The sequence below is a fragment of the Pinus tabuliformis genome, chromosome 2_2 (assembly GCF_031772625.1).
Source record: "Pinus tabuliformis cultivar Carrire ecotype Pingquan chromosome 2_2, CPIR1, whole genome shotgun sequence".
Classification (NCBI taxonomy): Eukaryota; Viridiplantae; Streptophyta; class Pinopsida; order Pinales; family Pinaceae; genus Pinus; species Pinus tabuliformis.
The window spans coordinates 824,326,919-824,349,830 of NC_142300.1; the positions used below are offsets into that span (position 1 = coordinate 824,326,919).

At 40.3% G+C, this 22,912-nt stretch overlaps 1 pseudogene; it reads left to right on the forward strand.

Moving 5' to 3' along the window:
- Positions 1-3,105: 3,105 nt before the first annotated feature.
- Positions 3,106-5,503, forward strand: LOC149195518 (subtilisin-like protease SBT1.7 pseudogene; annotated as a pseudogene).
- The last annotated feature ends 17,409 nt before the right edge of the window (positions 5,504-22,912 follow it).

Sequence of the window (22,912 nt, forward strand, 5' to 3'; positions counted from 1 at the left end):
GTTATCATCAACGCTATGGTGACACATTCTAAGCCAACGGATCTAAGACTTGAAATGCTGATCTTCAGAATAACAGACCGTGGAGACTCTTTCCAGAATTTGAATTCCTACCATGTGTTGAGAGCTAATAATAAGGAGACGGACATTGAAGCCAACAAAGCAGCCCTTCTTACGGCCGGAGCCATACTCAAAGGCGGACAAGAAACATGGGAACCAATTCCTTAATTTAGATAGCTGCCATGTTATACCGCTTTTTGTTAAACCAGTTCGTATGTATTCATAAACTTGGTAAAATCTCTAAAATTGACCTCATAGTAGCAGCCAAAAAGAGATGTGAGCTAAGCATAAATGCCATGGCCTTGCATGCTTACGCGGTACTTGTGAAATTAGACTCACCTTTTGTAATCTGATTTTTGGCATTAAAGCCAAGTATCTAATATATCCACTACCTGTTTCTGTAAAAAAAATAAAAAACTGAAACCATCTAGCAAACTACTCCTCAACAGACACAGACTCTACTAGAGCTAGATCCTTAACATTGGAACCGACAACACTATTTGTGAGAGAAGGCAAGGGAAGTGATCCTCGATTCGACGAAGGCATCCATCTTGTTTTTGCAGCCGAAACTGTAGTTTCTATAAGTTTTGCATGTAAGTGGGGTAGTCCTGCATCGTTGTTGCCATATTCACAAAGATATACTCCAAGGCATTTCCCAGGATACTTTTCATGGACCAGTACAGGTACAATGTCTATTTAAACTGGGTAACGCGACAATATGTGTGCCTATGATCTAGCACCATAGCCCACCAATACTCCACCTCAATGTCCATAGAGCCATCCTGTCAGTTCAAATCAGCTTCCCACTCCTCAGTTAACTACCTAATTTCTTCTCTTGTCCCTCCATGGTATGTTGTGGCCGCATCGTTTATGATGCTGGCGGCTGGTTTGTGGCCTCTCGTTTTCCTCCCAGAAGAGCTGGACTACTCTTCCTTCACAGTCACCTAGGTTCTCTTGCCACAGACTCTAGCAAACACAACTCGAGCCATTTCCACGAACTCACAATGCGCAATGAAAAGGTAGGTATGACGAATTACTTGTACAGGTGGTGGCCCTAGCCCAAAATATTTTCGCTTCCAGGTGACCCTACTACCTTGCACACCTACCATGAGAGAAGCATGAAACGATAATTTCCATGACAAAATTCGATGAACTTTCTCTAGTCTTTTCTCATGCACCCCATCCTTGCCTTCCAACCCAAACAGAGGCTCAACTTCCACAACCCAGAGCCAATTATCATAGTATTCAGAAGAAGAATTTAAGAGACCAACGAGACTTACACCATAAGTGCAGTTGCCATACCCAGACTGTCGCAGACCCTTGTATCTAACCCCGCAAGGAATTCCATAGAAGCAGAGGGCATGAGAATTGGCAGGATAGATAGAGAAACAATTATGGTTCTAAGGCCAATAGGCATGCAGGAAGAAAAACTTCAACCCATCCCCAGGAAATACATTAAAACTAAGACCAGAGACATAGTTATTGATAACCCATTCGTGAGCCCGAGGATTATCAAACCAATCTAGAAGAAGAAGGTCCCAAGGGCCGACCATAGAGGCACAAATCCCATCTAACCCCATCCAAGAAAGAATATTTTCGAACCGAACAGACACAGAGACCATGCTGGTCAACAGGACATACTGCATCAAGGATACAAGCACCGACAACTTCCTAAAACCCCTCTTTCTCACAATGTCAGACAAGTTGACCCTATGCAAACCCAATTCCCATAACCAGATAAGTTGATGCATGGAGGAGGGAGAGAAGAAATAGGTCACATACCAGTTTACCCTCAGCAGGAGTAGATTAGCCCACTGCCTCACCTGGAGCCGTGTCATTTCTCTGCACTAGGCGTCACCCTTCCACACTTCTTTCCCTTGGACAAAAAACCTACCACCAATTCTCGCAGAGCGCTTAACACAATGCTAGACCCAAGACACAAAGTTGTTGCCACATCCTGCGAGAGTATTAACCTCTTGCATGCATGGAGCCATCGTACCTATCGCCTCGAGCATGTGGAGGGTGGTGGGTTTGAACCCCAAGGCCCTTTGCATTTAATTGCCTTGATGGAAGTGTTGTCAAACTTTGTTGAAGAACAAAGTTTTTTTCCCATTTCCGATCCCCTAGAAGACATGTTGGTGGATGAGGTCTCTGTTCTGGAACGCCATGTTTCATATTGTTGATCCTTTGGGAGGGTCCCGATATCTGAGGATATCTTTAGTCTGAGTTGTCCAGTCATATTTATGGGTCCAGATTTGTTTCCAAAGATCGAGTTCTCCTCTTATCCAGTGCCACAAAAGTTTAGCTCCCATTATTTGATTCAGAATATAAGGGTCATGGAGACCCAATCCTCCTTCCATCTTAAGCCAAATTTCTTTATTTGTAAGATAATTATAATTAGGTTTAGATTAATTTTTTAGTTATTGTAATTTTTTTAAATAATAAAATAAGAAATTTTAACCCATAATTACCTAAACCATTTCAAAATTTTAATTGTTTTAAATTTTTATTTTTAATTATAATTAAGTTACATAACTTTCAATTACAACCATTTTTAAAATATTAAAAAAAAACTAAATAAATATATCTCCTCTCTCTGCAAAAAAGAAGAAGAAGAAAGTATTGAATCTTTATAAATATTGAAATAAATAAATAATTCCAAATTTTGGATTTGGAAATGTTTCCACTCGTTACAGAGGTAGTCTACCAGAGAAGTGAACATTGCATTTGAAATGACATCATCAGGATGATGAAGTGGTTGCGTAGATGTCTTCCATGGAGTTGTTTGTTTGGGTCCCTTAATAATTTCTTTCCTTTCCTTTTTCTAAGAGTAAGTGTATGTCAAATCAAGAACCAGGAAATCTCTGTTTGAAGCCACAAATTTGTTTAATAGGCAAGGCAGAGCAGGACCCAGGTTTTATCGTCACGTTTCAACAAATGATTTTGTGTATAAAGATTCGTCACTCTTCATGCCTGCCCACGCACGTCTTTCTCTTTCCGTGGAGCCGAGTACCATCTCCACTTATTTCTCCGCTCCGGTCACTACCATATCCAGATTTGATCACGGATATTCAAGAACGCATAAAAAATAATGGAAGACACGGGAAGGATCCTGGTCTTCGTAGCCTTCATCATCGCAACAACGAGCAGCGTTAATGCAATTTATCCCAGAGAAGCCGCCGGAGAGGTCCAGACGTACATAGTTCACATGAACCCAACGAAGGTTCAAATACCCGATTCTATGAATCCTGCAACCTGGTATGCATCGTTCATTCGTGATGCAGTTGTAAAACCCGGACAATTAAATGACGAAGAATTGGTAGAATCGAGTATACTGTACACATACAATACTGTTCTCACTGGATTCGCAGCGAAATTGAGCGGCAATCAGGTGGCCGCAATCAAAGCCATGGAGAGCTGCATGGGCGTTTATCCAGACAAACTTCTGAAGCTCCACACAACGTATACTCCCCATTTCCTGGGCTTGAAAAGAGGGCAAGGCCTCTGGTCTGAATCCACGGGCTACGCTACGAAAGTAATAGTAGGCGTTCTCGACACCGGAGTGTGGCCTGAGCACCCCAGCTTTGCGGATCATAAAACCCAGTCGCCGGTGCCCTCCAAGTGGAAGGGGCATTGCGAGGCTGGTAAAGCATTCAACGCTTCCAACTGCAACAAGAAACTCATCGGGGCGCGCTTCTTTTACAAAGGGTACGAGTCCGACAACGGTCCTATAAATGAAACAGTGGAATATAAATCCCCTCGGGACTCGGATGGGCATGGGACCCACACTGCGTCCACAGCTGCAGGCAACGTAATACCGGGCACCGACGTTCTGGGTTACGCTAAAGGCACGGCCACGGGCATGGCACCGGGAGCGCGAGTGGCGGTGTATAAGGTATGCTGGTCTAATGGTTGCTCCAACTCCGACATCATGGCGGCAATGGACACAGCCGTGTCGGATGGAGTGGACGTCTTATCTATATCCCTTGGAGGAGGCTCGCACGGCCTTCCGTTTTATGCAGACACCATAGCGGTAGGGGCATTCGGTGCGATGGCCAAGGGGGTTTTCGTTTCTTGCTCTGCGGGGAATACGGGGCCTATTTCTTCATCGTTGTCCAACGAGGCGCCGTGGATAATGACGGTGGGGGCGAGTTCCGTGGACCGAAGTTTTCCCGCGATTGTCGTGTTGGGAAACGGTCGCGCCTACCGTGGCGCATCTCTCTACACAGGAAAGCCTCTCGGAACCAAACCCAATTTGGCACTCGTGTACGGAGATTTCTGTTCGGATGGCTCTCTGGAACCCGAGATGGTCCGACGGAAAATCGTGGTCTGCGAACGAGGAGTCACAGATAGAACCGAAAAGGGGCAAGTGGTGGCCATGGCCGGAGGAATTGGCATGATACTACTCACTCCCGACGGAGGCGGAGAAGAACTCGTAGCCGACGCGCACGTTTTGCCCGCTACGTATGTCGGTAACAAGGCCGCCAAGGCAATCAGAGATTACTTGAATTCAAACACAAGCCTTAGCCCATCGGGAACAATTGTTTTCTATGGCACCACTTACCACAGAGAAGAGGCGCCAATTTTGAGCTCCTTTTCGTCCCGTGGTCCGAATTCCGTAAGCCCAGACATTCTGAAGCCCGATGTAATCGCCCCGGGGCTCAACATTCTAGCAGCTTGGCCCCTCAACTTGAGCCCCTCAGGGCTGCCCTCTGATAAACGAAGAACAAAATTCAATCTCGACTCTGGCACTTCCATGTCCTGTCCCCATGTCAGTGGATTGGCTGCTCTGCTGAAAGCCGCGCATCCAGATTGGAGCCCGGCTGCTGTCAAGTCTGCTCTCATGACCACGGCTTATGTTACCAATAACAAGGGGAACCCTATAACGGACGCCTGGCTACCAAGCTCCCCTGCCACTCCTTTGGGCATGGGTGCGGGCCACGTAAATCCTGAGAAAGCACGAGAACCGGGGCTTGTCTACGATATCGGCACTGAAGATTACGTTAACTATCTTTGCAGGTTGAACTATTCGTCTTCCGAGATTGGTGTGCTGACAAAGACACGGGTTTCCTGTCCAAAGCAAATTCCGAAGCCAGGCGATCTCAATTATCCTTCTTTTTCTGTGGTGTTTTACTCCTCTGGTAAAGCGTCTGCTACCTTCACAAGAAAGGTCACCAATGTGGGGCCTGATAATTCAACTTACTCTGTACAAGTTGTGGAGCCGTTAGGAGTGAAGGTGACTGTGAAGCCCAAAACATTGGTGTTCACTCAGAAGGATCAAAGACATCTGTATACTGTAAGCTTTGGTGTTGAGAAGTCCTCTGCCTCTGGAGCTTATGGTTCGATCACTTGGTCGTCTGGCGTCTATACGGTTCGGAGCCCGGTCGCTGTTATATGGGTGGATCGATCATTAAGCTTCCGGGATGATGACGGCCTGGTCGCTTAAATATTTAGATATTGTTGTTTATCTACGTCACTCTCATGGCGACTTAATATGATCATATGTGCATAGTGTGCATCATATGTAAAATATGACGTAATAAAATGCATTTATTAGACGATGAATATGGATTATAATGGCATGAATAGTAGACGATGTTAAAGGATGTAGCACATATCCACATTTGATATATCTTGGTAAACCTATATTACAACTACATTTACTTAAAAAATTTCAAGCCTCGTTCCCAATACACCTTAGAAAAATATGATATATAACTAAATATAAACCCTAAATCCGTATAATTTCAATAAACTCTAAATTCTTCATCATCAATAAATAAAATTTCCCTTAATTTTAAATATAGTATTAAAATAAAATGATATAAAATTTATAATATTATATTTCAAATATAGTTAAAATTAATATTAATATTTTTTTTAAATTTAAAATTAAAAACTAATTTTTTATTAAATTATATTATAATTATTAATCAATATGATTATAATTTCCATAATATAATTATAAATTTTATACTGAATTAAACTGCAGCTATACGTAAATACGTTAACAATGTTTCATATCCACGAACAAATCATGATAGTATAAACATTTGATCTAGATAATTTAATTATCTAAAAAATTAAAATTAACAATAAATGGGAAATATCATTCAAATTTGTCTAAAATTTTAATCAATCAGTTATTATCAGATTTAAATGAACTTAGTACTTATATGTTATATCCCGATAGTTAGTGGTAGACATCAACATGACTCGCACTGCCTTATTGAGAGAACTATGCCACTGAGTATGATAGTCTTTGTTTTCCTTCCTTATTTTTTACCAAAAAATATATATTGTGTTATTAAAAGTTGTTATAATTTTTTTATTCAATTTACTGGTTATTGTTGTGACATGGCAGTCATTGCAACACAAAGGTTTAAAGATAATATTTGAGATAATTTTTTGCTAAATTATTTTAACTTACAAAAAAATAAATTTGTGTGTTGTCTTTTAAGTGATTAAAGTTTAATGACAATATTTGAGATAATTTTTGGCTAAATTATTTTAACTTAAGAAAATAATAAACTTGTGTGTTGTCTTTAAGTGATTGTCTCAAGTTATTATCTTAGAAAATTGTTTCTATAAAGACAATATAGAACAAAAGCATTAATGTCTCTTAGGAGGCAATTTCGTTTTTGTCTCTCTAAAAACTATAGTTTGGATCCTAGCTATTGTCTCTCTTGAGACAATAAAAAAATATATTTAAAGACAAATACAATATCATTTTTGTATGTTTAGAGACAATATAAAACAATGAATCCAAAAAAATATTCCACCATTGAAATAAATCAATATAAATACTATTTATTAAAAAATAAACTACAATATCATTGATTAATTGATGTAATTGCACACAGGAAACAAACCACCAACCTCCTCCTGCTTATAAGGTGGTGGCTCTTCCATTGAGCTAGCACCCTTTAAAGAATTATGCAAGCTATGGAATCTTTGAATATAAAATGGGACGATGAATCATTTTTTAGCAATAGGAAATATAAAAACAAGGGCAAAATGAAATAAGAATCTTATCTTTTCTGAGAAAATCCATTGACAAATAAAGGACTAAAAATATCCATTAAGAAACAATAAGGCATTGTTTTGAATATGAAGAACATTCAACTATTTCCATTGTTGACTTGGGAGATTGACATTCAAAGTGGTTTTCTTAGTTTTAGTGATTCAAAATCACTTTTCCATGATAGTATATGTGCCTAGGACCCTAAATTACAAGCTAATGTGGGCCTAATATAATGCCTAATTTTCATACTCTTTGCAGTTGGATTTCAATTCGCTATCACACTAGAGTAGTCAAATACCTAGGTTAACATGGGCATGCATTGTGTGGCAATGAATCCATGAAATGGGAGGTTGCTGGAATATGGATGTAACTATGGATTCCGACTTTGACACAATGAATGACAAAGACCTACAAGAGATCAGAAGAGTCCTTAGAAGTCATATGGAGCAATTCCAATGCAACAAATCATATCTATGCTCTATCACCTCAAAATTTCATGAGAAAGACAACCAAGTCAATTCTCAAATTGTAGTGATTAAGAATACCCTTCGGGAAGAAAAACAAAATATTGTTGTCCTTGAAGCATAAGGCAATACACTTAAGAATATGGTAATAAAATCGACCAAGGGAGATCAATAAAAAACATCAAACATCTAGTCAAAGATTGTCATTTAACTCAAAGATGAAATTGTGCACCAACTTGCTAAAGATATTAAGATCATAAAGCAGTGCTCTGCCTCTCCAAAAGACATCCAGGAAGAATCTACCAGTTGTCATGTTTTTTCCTAAGTAGAATACTTTTCAATGTTCTTAGAATATTTGGTCTACATTATGAAACATTTAACGTAAAGAAATTCTGGGGATTTTTCATACGGATAAGGCTTTAGTTTGCTAAACCAAAACCCAACTTTTGATGTAATCTTTCTATAAGCATTTTGCATATTTAAATTAAAATATTTTTCCTAGTTATGGTTTGAGAAAAAAATGTCTCAAGCAATTTTGAATGCAACAATGCATAAAATTGTCTAGTTAAAACTAATATAGGTAAACAAAATGGTGTAAGATCAAATGCTTCAAATATATCCCAAAGAAAAATAATGTATATAGGAACTATTTAGCAAACAACATCCATGTTTAGCACACTAGTAAATATTTTATGAAGAATAGACAAACCTAAAAAGATAAAAGAGCACGATCCATAAATTTTTTCACAGATGGATAGGCATCATCAGAAAGGGGACTTGCAATACACTCTAGTTCTTTTTGTTCATGTCGAGCAGTCACTCTATCATGACCATTGTAATAATTAAAAGTTGTCTCAAATGTGGGTCTTTCTCAATTGTTTCCTCTAAATACTCGTGATAAAAGTTTCTAGAAGGTGGAAAGATAGAAAACACAAATGGAAATTAGCAGAAAAAAAATTAATCAAACCCTGAATATAAACAAAGATAGAAGTAAAAACATATAATTGAAACAATTCAGTCAGACAAGGGGATTCAATATATAAAGTAGTTTTACACCAAGTTTTCTCTATATGAAGATACTGGAGTGTGTACCCAAGTGTGAAGACCCCTAGAAAAAATAAGAAAAAGCAAAGGTACAACACATAAAGGACCTTGTCCCAAATATATATAAATAAAAAATACACTAAATAACTAACATCTAAACATTCAAGCTTTAAACTAAGCCTTCTCAATTGAACAATGAAGACAATGAAAGCAATAGCATGACAAATCATAACATAACATTTTATGAATCACATTTCATTTACACATTTTCTTATTTCATATCCAATGAATTATTGTATTTCTAATTCATAATTTCTCATGTCATACAAATGAGTTATAACTAAAACGTACACGATAACAATAATAAATCAAGATGAAATAAAATGACATAAAAAATAATTATTAATAATTCTAAATTGTTTTATTAATTTACTAAAGTAAGAAATATGAGAATCTCAATTTTCAAATGCTTGGTCTTCTACTTGCATCATCTATGTGCTTGAAACCTACCCCAACATCGTTCATGCCAACATATGTGGTCTAAAGTCATCGAAGTCCTCTAAAAAACCACAGGGAATGTCTCTCCAACACCACAAGGATTCCCCTTCAGCTCCATAAATGTCAAATCCAAGGAAAACACTCAAAAAAAAAATAATGCAAATTTTCAGTTCCAAATGAATGCCCGATAGCTAAGGAATACTCAACATTGGGAAAAAAGAAGAAACAAAGGGTAAAACCATAGAAGTGAGTCAAAGTAGAGAATACGTGGAGATATTAGGGCTTGTAGAAATGATTTGAATAGCTATTCTAACTATATGACATGGGATGTTATTAGGGTTGGTATTTTGGTTTCCTTCCTTTGGGCATGACCCACATATAGAGGATGTGTGGACATCCCTCATCCTACAAGGTATGTCTACATGTCAAGAACACATGGATTATAAACATAGAGGTACCACATTGCATCCCCTAATGAATCTAGTACAACTTGGACACACATGAGATGTGACCCAGATCCCCAATATAACATCCCTGTCAAGAAACTAAACCTTAGGTGTTTATACGTGTACCCATGTAAAATTGATACAAAGTAAAAACAATCCATTATAGAAATGCTTGTAACACTAACATTTCTACAAAGTTAGTTACCTTACAATGTAAATAAAATTGAAAATGTTCAACTATGATATAATTTTAAAGTGGACAGCCAAACTGGACAAATACTACTTTAGGTATTATGTCATCATGTTGTAGCGGTTACAACAATCCTCCAAAATTTTGACTTAGCTTCATTTTGGAGCCTCCCTACCAACCATCCTTAGCAGCATGTCTTGCATTGTCCAGGTAGATGTGTTTCCAGTTGAGTTTATGTGGCTTATTAGTTTGTGTTTGCTAGCTTGTTTGCCTTTCACCTGCAAGCTAGCATCCCTTGACTTCGTCATTCAATTGGCTCTTATGCTCACTTGCAGAATTGCACAGAAATGGAGGGAAACCAACCTTTCTCTCCAGAATTAAACATAGCATCAAGGTAGCTTACAACTCTCCAAAAATGCAAAGAGCAAGGAGACTGCCTTCCCTCTTAAAATTGTGTAGAGCAGCCCATCACTGGGATTGCTCTCAAAATTTGCACAGATCTGGCTGACAACCTTGGCTTTAGTCCAGAAATTGCGCAAAGCCTGATGGGTAGCCATAGACACTTAGCCTAGAAACTGTGCAGAATTCACTCCAGGGCTTGTAGTCCGTTGCATGTGCTCCCAAGTCGACTGGTTCCCTCCAGGACTAAGAAATCTTTATTTGCATGCATGGGTTGGTTTTTCCCGAAAAAACAAAAAGAAAAAAAAAAGCAAAAGGCATCCCTAGATTTTAGGGGTCATTTTTTAGCAACTGGAGGTTACATGCAAAAGCCATTTTAGAAACCTCTCGCCAAGTGTCAATTTTTCCTAGATTTGTGGCATGCGCATCCTAAGCCTTGATCTTATCCAAACTATTTATTCGATGCTTCAGAGCTCATTCTTCAATTCAATCTTGGAGCTCTGGCATCCCCCATTGCATCTAGGAGAATTCGATACACTCAACTCATCTTTTTCTGGGTAAGTTCGCCTTTCATGTCTTTTGTTGCTTTTCTATCACTTTTTGTATTTCGATTTGTGTGAGTGTTGTTTGCATGGTTTTATTGAACACTTGCTTTCTTTTTAATGCATGTTAGCCTATAGAAGCATTGTTTCAAGTTTTTCATTACATCTCATTGTTTTCATATGCATGACACTATTTTTACACTGACGGTCGTCGTTGCGGAAACTCGCTTCACACACTTACTTGTTTTCCCATTTAGTGAATCATTAACTCACTAATTGCATGCATGTTCATTCACTCATGTCTACACTTATCTTCGCACATGCATTCAGTCTTTACTGTTTTCAGTCACCCATTTTTGGGTCTGGGCTGCCTTGGCTCAAACCCTACCTTACCTGACTTGCACTGCACATTTCGGGGATGGAAGGCCTTGCCTTCCTCCTAGGAATTGCATAGAGATTGCCTCACACTGGCCTCCCAGGCTTTCTCTACACAATTCTGAGAGGCAGTGCCTCCGTTGGCCCCCAAAATTGCACAATGTAGTTTTATTGGGTTATAGTCAAGCTGACTAAAATTGTGCATTGCGCAGTTTCAGTCCTCAGTAGGCCAAGATGGATTGTGATATGTGCAATTTTAGTAGTCAGTCAGCCCACTGATAGTCCGAACTGTGTTTTGCACATTTCTGGCAGTTAGTCTTCCAACCTCCAAGTAAAAATTGTGCAAATCTTCCAGTCAGTCACTCAGGTGTTTTGCATGTCAGTTCTTAAGTTGCTTTTGGTTTTCAACTGATAGTTTGCTTTCCATGAGTGTTGTTTTTTCTCAAGGTATCACATGTGTTCATCCATCTCTCAATTGTATAGGTGCAATGGTTGCCAAGAGAGTAGGGTTAAAGGACACCATTGAGAGTGCAACTAAGATGTGGTCAAGCAAGTGTCTATGAACTTGCCCATCTATGAAGACACTAATTTGTTCATAGACAATGAAATCAAGATTAAATGGCAGGAAATCAACGACATCTTTGGAGGCACCTTTGAGGAAAATCTGGAGGATCGGAGATTCTATGTCAACATACACAAGTCTTGCTTGTACCGGATTTCATGTAGGTATCCCGCATTTCCATGTGCGAACATGATCCACTGGATTGTCTCTCATAATAATCCAGAGACAATGGTGCTGAACAATGTCAGTCGAACTGAACTTGTTATCTTTAGAGAACATGACTTTCAAGAGATGTATCACTTGCCGCATTTGGTGGTTATAATGGATGCACCCTTAACAAGGCCCAGCAACAGTGCAAACTCAAGAGACATCTTGAAGAGCTAGGTGAAAGATCCATCTAAGTTCAGGACAACACCCAACCAAGTGTACAAGAAAAGGATACTGCAAAAGGCTTATCAGCTATTGGTCATCTTCGCATGCCTCTTATATGGCCAAGAGAGTAGAGAGACCTTCCTGCATAGTTGGGTGATTATGTTGGATCAGTTAGTGAATGAAGGAAGACCTTTCAATTGGTCTGACATGTTGGCCTTCCAGCTAAAGGGACAAGTAGCAGAAGCTCGACATCCGCCCAAGGGTCAGCAAGAAAATATTTTCATGTCGCTTACATATTTCATGCAATTTGTGCCCGTCACTAGTTCCCAGGCTTGGCTTGGGAATGGACACCTTCATAAACCTCTATGCACACCTATTGTAGGTTTTTCTCCAAATGCAACTTCCGTGGAGTTATATACAACTATCAGACCTCTTCGTCACCCCGTTGTACAGGATGATCTTTGTGCACGATCCACCTTGCATGTCATAGGCAGCGATGGAGGCATTGCTTGACATAAAAGATTTGTATGCCTCACCCCTTGGCACCTTAATTCGAGTGTACAACATAGAGAAGGCTCCACATGTTTTACCAAAGTTTTCCATGGATAAGATGATCATGCAAGAGGTTTCATACGACATCTTGACAGGGTTGTCAGCAAGGTTGCATAGGAAGAAGAAGGAACCTTGGACCGCTCTTCCTTTGCGGATCGGGTTGTATGAGATCCATAATCTCAAGCATGTTGAGGCTGAGACAGAGGAATTTAAGAGATTCACCTTCGACACCAGAAGTTTCAATCTGTATGACCCACATTGCTTAGTGAAGGAACATTGTGCGAGAGTGTATCATCCGTGGATCCATGGGGCATGTCAATGGCCAGAGGAAGACCCATGGAAATACTGCTATAAATTCTCAAGGCTCAATGAACTGGTCAGGATGGATGTAGAGTGGTTAGAAGTGTAGAAGGAAGCAACATCTCAGAGAGTAGCGTCATCAGTAGCAGCAGAGGGCAGCAGACCTGCGCGTGACAAAGGCAAGAGGAAGGTTGCTGACAGCGCAAAGGTGGAGAAAAGATGCAAGTTCAAAGAATATCCACTTCTGTTAAGAGTAGATTTGGATATTGAGGCAAAGAGGCAACAATGCGACAAAAGGATCGTACGAAGACAAACGAAGAAGCATAAGATGGAGGAAGTAGAAAAGGAGTTGCAGGAGTTGAAGCAACAACTCACGGAAGAACAAGAGCTGCGTAGAAGAGAAAAGGAAGCACAACAGGAAAAGGAACAACAGGAGGTGAAAAATGTACAAATTGATGAAACTGTGCCCATACAGGTTATTGATTCATCCGAGCAGTTGGCACATAGCAGACAGGGTGAGCAGTCGCAAGAATAGGACTTTGCTTAAGAGATTGAACAAATTATGGAACAGATGGACACAGATTTGGTTCAGCTAGAGTTAGATCAGGACATTGATCTCATGCTTCAGAACCAAGAGGTCACTCCACTGGCTTCACCAGATCCGGGAGCAGAGCAAGTCCCAAGTGATCAAGGAGGCACTAAAATCCTTGAGGACAATCCGAGAGCGAATGTGCACAACATATCTTTCGATGAGTCACAACACAGAGTTGTGCAATCATGCAGATTGCCTACTTTGGATGTCCATGTATCTCCTACATAGTTTGAAGAACGATTCATTATGTCTGATGTGCATAGACATCCAGCTACATTGCCTGATGTTATCAAGGCATATGTCAGAGCCACCAGCTCAAATGTTGGATTCTTGATAGCTAAGAATTAGCGCATGGTTAAGGAACTACAAGCGATCAAGCAGGGAGAAGAGAAAGTTACAACATCATCTAGAGCAGAGTTGAAGAAAGTGATACTTCATGAATTATCGTCTCTCGAGACAGTCATGTGGAAGTTGTACTTTAGATTCATCACCGTGCATAACTCAGTTGTCCATCTTAACGGTTGGCAGCAGTGCTATGCTAGGAGAGCATGCATCTTGTCAAACATACAAATTGTTATTAATCACATGGAGATATGTAAAATGAGGTACAAGTGAGCCCCATTGTACTTGCCAAATATGATGAAGCCAAAGGCAGTGGAGTTCAAGGCACACATCCGGAGTCAAATCTAGAACTATGAGGAACTCCCGCAACTCATCACCATCTTATAGGCTTCACATGCACAAGTGTTCAGGAGCATGGATGTCATTATGAGCACACATGCAATCCCATCCATTTCACACTCACCGAGGCAAAGAAAAAGAACCAAGACCAATTGGAGATGGACATGTACTTTGATCTGTTGATACGCGTAGCCACTAGTGTAGACACTATGCAGCAGTATGTTGTTGGTCTGACTGCACTCAAGACCATGATGTGCATGCTATCTGATGATTTGAACAGAGGTGCCAAATCAGTGTACCTGGATGCAATGGAGGCAAGAGTTTGCTTTCAGAAGTATGTCACCACAGAGTACGCGAACACCATAACAGACTACCAAGCTTGGCATCAGTTCGCCACCGTTGATGATTGATAGGATGTCGAAGAGTTAGTCTTCCCATAGCTATCCAAGTCTTATTGATGTCTTGCATGGCTTACTCAAGCGCATTTTTATCTCACATGGGTACATGTGCATATTGTATTATAAACATGTTGTAAAAGTGAAAGACCAAGTGTCAATAGTAGAATGTAACAGTCATGTGTAAGTTGAAGAGTCATGAGGGTAGTTGAAGAGTCACAAAGGGGAATTTCAAGGGTCACCCCACCCTTTGCTATTTATAGAACCTCATAACTCATTGTACAGGCTTTTGGGAGCTAAGATTTTGATAGGTGTAACTTAGAGAAATCTTGGAGTGTATTGTAACGAGCCTTGGCTTCTCCACAGTGCAGAGCTAGTACATCTCTTTAGAGGAGCAGGTGACAATGACTGTAATGTTCCGCTATCGAGGCTAGTGGTTGTCATGGTTGTATGTATGATTAGATCTTTCACTCTTTTAATATAACAGAGGAAACACGTTTCATGCATATGTTGTTGTTGTAGTTCGATTGTCCTGGTTACTCTAATGATGTATGTAGCTGTAATTTACACATGTGTGTATGGACTATTCCGTATATGTTTGTATGAATCTTATCTAAGTGTGTCGTTGGTCTAATCCATCACTTTGGATCATTGGCTATCATGCTTTCCATCTCATGATGTCTTTCTGCTCATGTGTTCACTTTCAAGATGTGTGCTATCATAGGTTTCTAAGGGGTGCACTCTTCTCCCCTTCTATGTGTTAGAGCCTTTCATGCACCTTCCTTGACTTGTTGCAAGGTCATACCCTTGCTTCCAACAAGAACATATTACTTACCTCTGTAAGCAACCATAGTCAAGGTGATACCATACCACACACTGCTGGGACTCCTAATCGAAATGGTCTGAGGTCTAGTTGGGACTTCTTACTGGGGAGATCTCCTGACATGTTGGTGGGTCCAACATCATCAACATTTTTGGCACTAGAAGGAGGGCCAAATGACAAGCTGAGTCCTTACATCCTTATTTGAATCTTCACACAACTATCATGGATATTTTTGTAGTTAACCCTCCACGATGTTTGTCCAATGCACATTCTTTTGAAGTTACGAGGGAGTTCTTTGATCACTTGTCGAAACTCATGTATGATGGTGAAGGAAAAGTGGCCTGGCTTGAGCACTTACATAACTTCCTTGCATTCTTGGAGAATGAAGAAGATTTTGATGAAGTAGAGGTCGCTATGCTGCTTGCATACACACTTTGTGAATTCCTGGAACATTGGTGCCACAACCTGCCTCCCAATTGCATGCACTCATTTAAGCAGTTCAATGATCTAATCGATTTTTTTTTTCACCATTTTGATCCTGAAGCTCTTGACAAAAAAATGTTAAAACAATGGAAGGACCCACATGAACAGCCTATGGATTTTTGGAAGTGCTTCTGTCTACTCATGTTTGAAGCTCAAGTCAGATGAAATTCCAATATCTTATGGACAGATTTGAATATTGTTGTCTTAAATCAATCTGTCCCAAAGTGAAGAAAAAGTTCAAACCTTGCTCAGCATACTTCGATGATGGAGCTACCCACTCACAAGCGGAAACAATTTCTATCACAAGTGACTATCATCCTTCCCCTCATAAAATAGCTTCACCCCTGCAGAGTGATGTGGGAGAGCATGCACACACATTTATTCAGATGGTACATGCTTCCACCCTCACTACTCTTAATTTCTACACAGATTTGGTTGGGAAGCCCATGGGTTGTCATATGCATTTGTTACCTCAACCTCTGTCTTTGAATTTTTCCAATCCTTCGGATTGCATTGTCTTGTGTTCTTCTATTTCAGACTCTACACCTGTTGTGAATGAGGATCGAGCCATTAACAAAGTTGATGTTACACAACCAACCTGCACTGTCATTTATGATGAGTATGCCTGGGAATCTAAGCATCAACCCATGGTGAAGGATGACCTTCTATCCATGCCCTCTCCTCTTTTCCTTGACATCTTTGGTGATTTCGTTATCTCTTATTTTCCTTGTGTAAATCCATCCACGGATGCATCTACTTCTGATCATCTGCAAAATACACCCGATGTCAATCCATCATTTGATAGCAGAGAGGAAAAATTATTCATTGAAAATCCACTTGATATTTCATCTACTTTTTCCGTAAACACGGAGGGTGAACATTCTTGCTTCTCATCTACCCCTCTGTTTGTTCATCAAACCATGAGGATGCCGATGAACTCATTCATTTTGTTGATCGTAGTTGTCGTGATCTATTTATTCCTATATTCGATCACAATGTTGATTCAATCATTGTTGATCTTTCAAAGCCACCTGTTTATGATGATCTATCTGTTGATGAAGTCGAAGCCCTACAGGCTATCGAGGCACTTCAGCCCAAGATGATGGTTATGTCAGGCCCTCATTGTCCTAAGGTTAGTTTTACTTCCAATCATGAAATTTTTGAAACACACAAGGCTCTTCATCACTCATCTATATGCATTGAATATCAATCCAACACACAGATTTCGCTTCCTCCACCTGAATCACATGATCCTATCGCTCATGCATTGGAGGAATCTTACACAGCAAGCACACTTGCAAGACGTAAGTTATCTCTCTTTCTCATGTTTTATTGCTTGTCATAGTCAAGAGAGTGCATATGCTTAACATTTGCATGCAGTGTGTCACAACACCATGGTAAGTCCATAGAGTGATTTTCTTGTGCTTTCACTTTTTTCTTTTCTGTGTACATGCTTAAACTCATAGTGTGTTGGTCTTCATTGTTATATCTTTCATGTTTGATGGTTTGCTTGAATGTCCTGTTTGCGAACCATGTCTTCACCAACATGGGTCAACCAATGTGCCGGTGGCTGCATTGGAAATATCACTTCACGTGAGTAGACCCATGCACCGTTAGTGTAGAAGTAGGAGTAGTGTTTTCTTTTGTCTTGTTTGCTTGCATGCAGGTTTGATTTCTTGCTTTGTTGTTTGATTGTTTACTTGCATGCTTTTCTTACTTGCTTTACTTTCGCGTTTGCTACTGCTCTTTTATTTATTGTTTTGTTTGCTTGTTTACATCCGTAGGTTAGTTTTGCATGAAACAATGTGCAACTCTTAAGACAAGCAGGGTAATGTACAAGAGGACTTGTACAACTATCAACGTTTGGTTATCTGTTGTCCTCTCTCTTTATTTAGAACTTGTTCTCTTCAGTCAATGATACACCAATGGAAAATGTGTTTTGTTTGAAGTGAATCTTGGTGAAAACACAACACTTGCACTTGAACAAGTACCACCTACTCTAGTCAGTTGTTTTTGGGTTAACCCTTTTCAACTCAGTCAAGTAAAGTAAGGTGAGGGGGAAAACCTTAACAAGTATGTCATAGGTATATATAACATACTTCTCTAAAGGAACAACCTATTTTTCTCTCAATAAGTTGTGATCCCTCTTCCGCCTCTGAAATTAATAAGTACCTATGCACAGTTCTTTGAAAATGAAAAAATGAAAAAATGAAAATTTTGAAAAAAAAAGAATAAGTCAAAAGAAGATAAAGGCTTCCTGCACCGAGAGGTGATGCAAGTAACTCCGCCGGGTACTGACCAGGCTCGATGGAAGTGGAATGATGCTTGTATTCCTACGTGACTCCGTCGAGGTATTATTTAGGCCTTCTGGTAGCGGAGAAACACTGGAGATGAAACTTAAACTCTGAGACTCATATTAATTGTGCACCAATATACCACTCATCCCCAATCGAAACAACTAAGTTGACTTGGCTTGGAATGTGTGTTGACTGATCAAGAACATGCCAGGTGCTACATCTTTCAATCAAGCTAGTGTGGAAACCACGATGATCAAAGAAGTGAAAAATACTTCTAGAGGATTTAGACTTGCTTTTCATGAAACAAGGTCCATTCAGAGAGCTGGAGTTATACCAGTCTGTCACCAATGTTGTAGCGGCTACAATAATCCTCCAAAAATTTTCCTTACATTCATTTTTGAGCCTCCCTACCAACCATCCTTAGCAACATGTCTTGCACTGTCTAGGTACATGTGCTTCTAATTGAGTTTCTATGGCTTATCAGTTTGTCTTTGCTAGCTTGCTTTCCTTTCACCTGCAAGCTGACATCTTGTGACTTGGTCATCAACTGGCTCTTAGGCTCACTTGCGGAATTGTGCAGAACTGGATGGAAACTAGACTTTCTCTCTAGAATTGCGCAGAAGAATCAAGGCATCCTGATGCTCTCCAGAAATGCACAGAGAAAGAAGACACCCTTCCCTCTAAAATGTGCGTAGAGTAGCCCATCACTGAGATTTCTCTCAAAATTTGTGCAGATATGGCTGATAGCCTTGGCTTCAGTCCAGAAATTGCCTAGAGCCTGAGGAGCATCTAGAGCCACTCAACCCAGAAATTGTGTAGAAGTCATTCCAGGGCTTGCAGTTTGTTGCATGTGCTCCCAAGTTAACTGGTTCCCTCCAAGACTGGGCAATCCTGATTTGCATGCATGGGCTTCTTTTTCCTGAAAAAGAAAAGAGAAAAAAAATCAAAAGGCATCCCTTGCTTTTAGGTATCCATTTTTAGTAGTTGGAGGTTACATGCAAAAGTTGTTTTAGAAAGCTCCCGTCAAGTTTCACTTTTTCCTAAATTTGTGGCATGCGCGTCATAAGCCTCGATCTTATCAAAACTAATTATTCGACACTTAGAGCTCATTCTTCACTTCGATCTTGGATCTCTGGCATCCCCCATCGCATCTAGGAGCATTCATCACACTCAACTCAGCTTTTTCTGGGTAAGTCCGCTTTTCATGTCTTTTATTTATTTATTTATTTATGCGAGTGTTGTTTTCTTGGTTTCATTGAATGCTTGTTGTCATTTTAATGCTTATTAGCCTGTAGAAGAATTGTTTCAAGTTTTTCATTGCATTTCCTCGTTGTCGTATACATGGCACTGTTTCTGCACTTACGCTCGTCGTTGTGACGACTCTCTTCACACACTTACTTGTTTTCTCATTTACTATATCTTGCACTCATTAATTGCATGCATGTTCATTCACTCATGTGTGCACTCAGCTTCACACATGCATTCAGTATTTACTATTTTCAGTCTCCCATCGGTAGGTCTAGGTTTCCTTGGCCCGAACCCTACCATGCCCAGCTTGCACTACGCATTTTTGGGATGGAAGGCCTTGCCTTCCTCCAAGAATTGTGTAGATCTTGCCTCACATGGGACTCCCAGGTTTTCTCTGCAATTCTGAGAGGTAGTTCCTCTGTTGGCCCTCGGAATTGTGCAATGCAATTTTACTGGGTTGCATTCAATGTGACTGATACTGTGCATTACATAGTTTCAGTCCTCAGTAGGCCAAGTTGTACTGTGCTCTGTGTAGTTTCAGTAGTTAGTCAACCCACTAAAAATCTGGACAATGTTCTGCGCATTTCTGGTAGTCAGTCTCCCAACCTCCCGGTAAAATTGTGCAAATCTTCCAGTCAGTCACCCAGGTGTGTTGCATGTTAGTCCTCAAGTTGCTTTTGGTTTCCAACTGACATTTTGCTTGCCATGAGTGTTTTTCTGTCTCTAGGTATCACATGTGTACATTCATCTCTCAATAGTACAAGTACAATGGCTACCAAGAGAGTGTAACTGGAGAGTGGTCGAGAAAGTTCATATGATCTTTCCCATTTTTGAAGACACTAAATTGTTCATAGACAAGTAAATCAAGATGAAATGGCAATAAATCAATGACATCTTTGTAGGCACCATTGAGGAGAATCTGGAGGATAACAGAGTCTATGTACACATATAGAAGTCTAGCTTGTACCGGATTGCATGCAGGTATCCCACGTTTCCATGCATGGACATGATCCACTGGATTGTCTTGCATATTGATCCAGAGACAATGGTGTTGATTAGTGTCAGTGGAACTAAACTTGCTACCTTCAAGGCACAAGACTTTCAGGATATGTATCACTTGCCACAGCTGGTGGTCACAATGGATGCACCCTTCACTAGGCCCAACAACAGTGCAAACTCAAGAGACATCTTGAAGAGTTGGGTGAAAGATCCATCTAAGTTTAGGACAACACCCAACCAAGTGTACAAGACAAGGATACTGTGGAAGGATTATCAACTCTTGGTCATCTTTGCATGCCTCTTATATGGCCAGGAGAGTACAAAGACCTTCCCGCAGAGTTGTGTGATTGCATTGGATCAGTTGGCGAAGGAAGGAAGACATTTCAATTGGTTTGACATGTTGGCTCTCCAACTGAAGCAACAAGTAGAAGAAGCCTGACATTCACCCAAGGGTCAGCAAGCAAAGATTTTCATGCTTTCTTACATACTTGATGAAATCTGTGCCCGACAGTAATTCCCGGGCTTCGGTTGGGCATGGACACCTTCAAAAACCTCTTTGCACACCTATTGTAGGTAGTTCTCTGAATGCAACTTCCATGGAGTTATAATACAACTATCAAACCACTTCGTCACCCTGGTGTATAAAATGATATTTGAGCAAGATTTGCCTTGCATGTCGCAGGCAACGATGGAGGCATTGATTGACATAGAAGATTGGTATGCCTCACCCCTTGTCACCTTCATCTGGGTGTACAACATGTAGAAGGCTCTGCATGTTTTACCGAAGTTTTCCATGGATAAGTTGGTCATGCAAGAGGTTACATACCACATCTCGACAAGGTTGTCAGCGAGACTGCATAGGAAGAAGAAGGCACCTTGGCTAGCCCTTCCTTTGTGGATCAAGTTGTATGAGATCCATAATCTCAAGCATGCCGAGCCAAGACAGAGGAATTCAAGAGATTCACCTTCGACACCAAAAGTTTCAATCCATATGACCCGCATTGCTTAGTGAAGGAACACTGTGCGAGCATGTATCATTCGTGGATCCACTGGGCGTGTCATTGGCATGAGGAAGACCCATGGAGATACTGCTATAACTTCTTAGGGCTTAATCAACCAGTTAGGATGGATGTAGAGTGGTTAGTAGTGCAGAAGGAAATAACATCTCAGAAAGCAACATCATCAGTAGTAGCAGAGGGTAGCAGGCCTAGGCTTGACAAAGTCAAGAGGAAGGTTTATGATAGCGCAGAGGTGGAGCAAAGATGCAAGTTCAAAGCATATCCACTTGTGTTAAGAGAAGCTTTGGAGATTTAGGAAAAGAGGTGACAATGCGACAGAAGGATCGCACAAAGATTGAGGGAGAAGAAGAAGTTGTAGGAAGAAGAAAAGGAGTTTTAGGATTAAAGCAACAACTCAGGGAAGAATAAGAGATGTGCAGAAGAGAGAAGGAAGCACAATAGGAACAGGAACAGTAGGAGGTGTAACATGCATACATTGATGAAATTGCGCCCATACAGGTTATTGATTCATCCGAGCAACTGGCACATAGCAAACAAGGTGAGCAGTCACAGGAGCATGACTTTTCTCTAAAGATTGAACAAATGTTGGACTAGATAGACATGGATATGTTTCAACTAGGGTTAGATCAAGACATTGACCTCATGCCTCAGAACCAAGAGGTCACACCACTGGCTTCATTAGATCTGGGAGTAGTGAAAGTCCCAAGTGATCAAGGAGATACTAAAATCGTTGAGGACAATCCAGGAGCATATGTGCACAACATATCTTTCGACAAGTCACAACAAAGAGTTGTACAGTCACGCAGAGTGCCTACTCCGGATGTATATGTATCTCCTACTCAGTTTGAAGAATGAGAGATCATGTCCGATGTGCGCAAACATCCAGCTGCATTGGCCGATGCTACCAAGGCATATGCCGAAGTCACCAGCTCAAGTGTTAGGTTCTTGATAGCTTAGAACGAGCACATGGTTGAGGAACTACAAGCGATTAAGCAAGGAGAAGAGAAAGTTATAGCATCTACCAGAGAAAAGTTGAATAAAGTGATACTTGATGAAGTATCGTCTCTCGAGATAGTCATGTAGAAGTTGTACTTCATATTCGTCATCGTGCATAAGTCAGTTGTCCATCTAAATGGTTGGCAACAATGCTATGCTAGGAGAGCACACATCTTGTCAGACATACACATTATTTTCGATCACATGCAGATATGAAAAATGAGGTACAAGGGAGCCCCATTGTATGTGCCCAAGCAAAATGTTCCACGATTAAGAAAGAAACCAAAGGGAAACACAATGCCTATCATGGAATCAATTTCTTTGAGGGTAGGAAAGGTTTGGAGGGAACATAGGAGGGATATGGAAATTTGAATGAGTTACCTAATATACATCAAGGTCTTGTTTAAGAAAAGAGACCTTAAAGTTGTTGTAAAAGTGTCTTAGCAATCTTTGCACTGGCTATATCAAGGCAAAGGAGGAATAATAGTTACAATTATGTTAGTTGTTTTTTGAAGAAAGTGTTTTTTTTAATGTATGTCAATTACAACTTGTGA